The sequence below is a fragment of the Octodon degus genome, unplaced genomic scaffold (genome assembly GCF_000260255.1).
Source record: "Octodon degus isolate 3935 unplaced genomic scaffold, OctDeg1.0 scaffold00103, whole genome shotgun sequence".
Taxonomy (NCBI): Eukaryota; Metazoa; Chordata; class Mammalia; order Rodentia; family Octodontidae; genus Octodon; species Octodon degus.
Window position 1 is genome coordinate 7,748,276 of NW_004524679.1, and position 5,374 is coordinate 7,753,649.

Here is a 5,374-nt window from a genome sequence, read left to right on the forward strand (position 1 = left end):
TCTATATCTTTCTGCAGCTGTTTATTTATTTCAGAAGCTGTTGATTCATTGCTTTCAGCTGTGTGATTTCCAATTTGTTCTGTGTTAGTGTCCTCTGCTCTTGTTATGGGTGGGCTTGGGTTCTGAGGTTGCATTTTGTTCCTTCTAGTCATTTTGTGTAGCACTGTCTTCTGACCTTTGTTGTAGATCTTTACTGTAGTTTTAACCTTCGCACGTACTGAAGTTCACGTGCAGCTCTACAAAGTTTGGACTTATCCAGCTGTTTATGACTTGGTTCTGGCTGCTGTGCTTAGCTCCTTCGCGCTGCTGCCCTTGAAGGTGAACCTGTTGTGCCCCTGTGGCAAGATGTTCTGCTCCTGGACTAGCTGGGTGGATCTATCCTCTACACTCTCTGCAAGAATTGCAGCTGCAGAGTTACACCCCAGGAGTGTATGACAGGCCTGAGCTGTGCCTGGAGGGGGCAAGGTGAAATAGGGGGAAGATGAAGCTCTCCCACACACTCACAGCACCTGGGCTAGGACTGGGTCTGGGATTTCCCGGAACTTGACACAAATTCCTACTCGGTGGGCGCCTGAGGGTCTGCGGTGTGGTGGGCGGCGTCCCAAGGGAGTGGGAGTGGGCCCGGCCCACCCTGCGCCTTGGCTGGTACTGGTCCCTCCGGCGCATGGTAGCAGGAAGCTCTCCCACACATTCACCGGACCTTGGCTAGGATTGGGTGTGGGGGTTCTCGGAACGGGGCAGAAATTCCTAATCAGCGGGCGGTGTGGGGGAAGTCTTCGGAGTGCCTATTTATCGTGTTTTAAGAAAGGGTCTACAGGGTTTTCAGAGTCTCAATAGTAGATCAGACACCTAGTGATCTGCCTGTTTTACAGCTTCCCAAGTGCCTGGATTACACGCATATGCCACCATGCCCCATCTCAATTCTTTTCTCAGCCTGACGTGGGGACAGGACCAGCAGGGCAAGTCCCGGGATTGAACCTGCAGCCACTGTGCCTGCTTACAGGTTCTTTAATCTTCTGAGCTATTTGGCCAGCCCTTATTGCTTCTCTTTAGCAACATAAATTAAAATGACATTATCATTTGAGTTGATGGAGAAAAATATCATTTGACAAAATTCAACAAAATTTGTAATTAAAAATTCAAATCTGTAGCAGAGATGTAGGTCAAACGTGCAGTGCCTGAGTGGCAAGAGCATATCTTGATACCAAATAAAATTTTTCCATGTGTATAAGATTATAAACAAAAAAGAGTACAATTATATTTAAAAATAAAAGAGTAACACTTTGAAATTCTACATGAAAATGCAACCATGAAAGTTAGTTTTTTTGTTTCTATTCAGTATATTTGAAATCTAGTAGAATGTTTACGCAAGAAAATGAAATGTATAACATATATTGAAAAACAAGGAATTATATATTTGTTTTCAGGTAACACAATTTTATACAAAGAAAATCTCAAAAATTTATTTGTAAATGATTGTAACTCTTGCAACTGTTACATATATACAACCAAGTTGCATGCTAAAAAATCAAGACCTAAAAAAAAAAAAGAAACCATCAAGACCTAGACTGGGCATCATGTCTCATGCCATTGATCCGAGGACTTGAGACGCTAAAAGCAGGAGAATCACTATTAGTCTGATCTGTGAAGTGAGATCCTGTAGACACTTACTATATACATAAAAATATCAAGATCAAAAATCCTTCCAGATAACTATGTGCTTAAAAATATGTGAAAATAAAATTTAAAAATGTCCACTTGCAAAAATATTATGAAAGGAGTAAAACATTTGGAACTAAGTTTATCCAAATGGCCATAGGATCATTGATTTTGAATTGATAACATCATTTGTTTAAGAAATGTGCAGTACTGATGAACGTTCTACAATCTGAGGTACAGGATCTCAGGACAAATCCTGAGGGCATTTCACTGACCTTCTCAGACCAAAAAGCTACAACTCTTGTTGCATAGGTCCTGCTTTACCTTGGTCTTAACCATCCAGTAGAAAAGTATGAAGTCGAAATATAAGAAATAAAGCCATGCTGTTAAGTTGAGCTGTGGGGGACTCAGGTCAATAATTTCTGACATTGCCAGTTAAATATAAGACCCAATGCTATTATAGGCTACTGGACTCTTTTAGAATATTTTGCTGAGTTTACACACCTATAATATTCAATAACGGAACTTAGAAAAAATGGGGTATACCGATGAATGTCCATTTTGTATCTGTGTATTCAAAGAGGTTGGGATGGATATATAGTTGCATTCTCTTAATGAATAGAATGATTTGTTCTAATGGTGTTTGTAAATAGGATCACAAGTCCGCATCTTGTACAGCAATTAACCACTAAGAAGAATATATGCAGTGTATTATTTGTTGAAACTGTCCTTCCGATTTGATTTGAAACTGTCTCATTGCTATCTGTTTGTCAATAAAACTTTGAAAAAAAATAAAAAAAAAGAAATGTGCAGTAAAACTGTAATATATTCCATTGACTGTATATTGGTGGGTCATGAATGCATGATCATTGCTTCTATACATGACCACTCCCCAGTTGCACTTCAGAGTTTTTCCCTCAGTTTCCTCCATATTCAATGATCTTGACAGCTGTCTTATGCTACACCCTTCCACTATGTTTCTTTTGACTGGAGGCCATCTGTAGACTGAATTTCCTCAAACTGTAAACTAGATAAAGTCATTCCTGTTTAAAACTGCAAGAATCTAGAATTATTTACATCCATGAAGCAGTTAACAATTAGAAAAAAATGATACCATGACTATGTTCATTGCTGTAACTATAACTGACCAAGTAAGTTTTAGAACTGAGTAGTAGGATGGGTTTGGAAAGTTTGGAGAATAAGTCTAGCAAAATTTAGCAATGCTGCAAAAGTTTGACAGGTGATCCTTATCAGAGCTTAGAAGAGTAAAATGCATGTGTAATGCAGACAATACAAACCAGGCTCAGGAATTTTATATTTGAAATAGAAATACTTTGGTACTTGAACTAGAGCCCCTATGTTTTACAACATATCAGAAAATGTGTCTATATTTTGCTCATGTCCCAAAATTTTACATGACAATAAGATTAAAGAGTGATGTAACTATACTGTAATGTGAAATTTCAAGTTACCCAAACGTACAGTCTGTGGTACAAATACTGCTGGCTGCATTAAGCTAGACCAATATTGATAAACAGAGGCAAAATCAGAACAGAAACATTAATATATTACACAATTTGGCTCAGAAAGAATTATGAATAAAGGAGAAGCCAAAAGAAGTGTGGCTAATAAGATATAAATATAATCAGAAAGATACCAAGCACTTTGCACATGAACAAGAAGATGCTCTTAGGGTATCTTGAGGAACAGAAGAATTCCACACGTTGCAATAAAGAGTGAAAATAAGTCAAATATTTCATATGAGATGTTATGAATTGTGTCTACATATTCCCCCAAAGCCTCATGCAGTCATGGATCTGGCTTCTAGAGTTTTTACCTGATCCATGGTTCAATACAGGAATTATGGGTGTTAGTGCTATGACTCCTGGTGGTAGGTAGCCTGCAAACAATATAAGAGAGAGAAAGAGGCTTGCTCTCTGCTGCTCCTATCTTTTTGCTCTTGTTGCTTTCCATGATTTCTGCCTCCCTGAACTGTCATCCTCTGTCAATTTCCACTCTTCCTTGGAGCCAGTGAGGTAAGGACTGAAATCTCAGCAAACTTTGGGCTAAACACAACATTCCTTCTTTAGTTCAGAGTATGAGGTATTTTATCTCAGCAATTAGAGAAAAGTGACTAGGACAGAAAAACATAATCCCTGGGGGCCAATTTGAATAAAGGCCTTAAAAGCAAATATGTTCAATTAGATATATTTCCCTGTGCTCACTCATACAGTCACTTGAAGGACATCACAACCATGATTCAAGTGAGAATGGCTACTTCTCCCACTGACATCAGACCATAGCATCATTCATGTGATGTAGATTTTATTCACATGAAAAATGAAAGTCTTTTGATAGGAAAGAATTTTCCACACTGATTTCAAAGAAAGCCTAACAGGTCAGGCAAAAGGCCTCTGAAAAGACAGACCTTGAACTCATGTAAAAGTAAAAACTTGCTATTTAAATCCAAGGTAAAAAAAAAAAACTCAAAACCAACGTCACAAGTTAAAATGGGAGGGATACGTAGATAGAAAAGAATATAACCAAGTCAAAACTAAATATTCTTAACTAATAAAGGTTTTGATACTGGGAACAAGTCTATGTTAAGCACCTAAAAACAAAATCTTCTGTTTAAAATGGCTTGTCAACTAAGTTTTCTTACTTGTATCAAGGGATTCTATAATTAGTTTTGTAATTTAATTGCATATAAAGTTGTTAAAAACCACTGTGTGACATAAATTAAGATATGCAAAATATAAGCATTGGATACTTCAGTGAACCCTTTATAAAACTCAAGGAGAAGGGTAATTTGCTTTTGATCCTTTTAAATATTTTGTAAAGTTAAAGAGTGCATACTATTAGTTGTTTATTTCTAACATTACCAGACAAATGGTGAAAGAAAAGGATGTACTGAGATATATAAATCCCTAATAAATGACCTATGTGAATCTAGGTGTAATCTAAAGCACACTGTTATTTTCTGTAGCTGAAGAAACAAATGGATTATCTCACTTTGCAATTGAATGAATTAAACCAGAACTTTAACTCCCAGCCTTACAGTGTGTCTAGAGGTAAAGGCTAAATTCCGTGAAAAATATGAACTTTTAATCCATGATAAGATTAGCGAGAATAACCCGATGAAGCCTGACATACTGGCACCATAATTTCTGATGACTGTTGCTTGTGAGTAGAAGACATTATCCCACAGCCAGTGGATGTAAACTTGCCATTACGAATGAAAGAAATAAGCTCAATCTTTCTAGTAGCATTTTCTGCACCAGAGTGGCATCCACCTATTCAATTCCAGCTGAAAGAATTAAGCATGGCATTTCTAAAACAACAAATTAAGAACCTCCACTGAGACAGCTATCAAAATGTAATACCATATAAAGATGAATCACATTATAAATATTATCTAACATTTTTATTACCTGTAGATAAAACAGATACAGAAGACTCAAAAGAGATATTCAAAATATGCCACTGAAGACAAGGGCTAAACTCCATAATTACTACTTTTATTTATACTTTATATAATGAGAAAGCTAGGAAATATATGTGGGAATGCCTAGTAAGGATGTGGGATGAGTGTGGAAATAACGAAGATAATTCATTATAAATTAATCCATATGGTTTCACTAAGCAAATATGCTGCTTTTCATGATAAAATTGAGGTTATGAAGAGATATTTATTCAGTTGGTTGATTTTAAACAT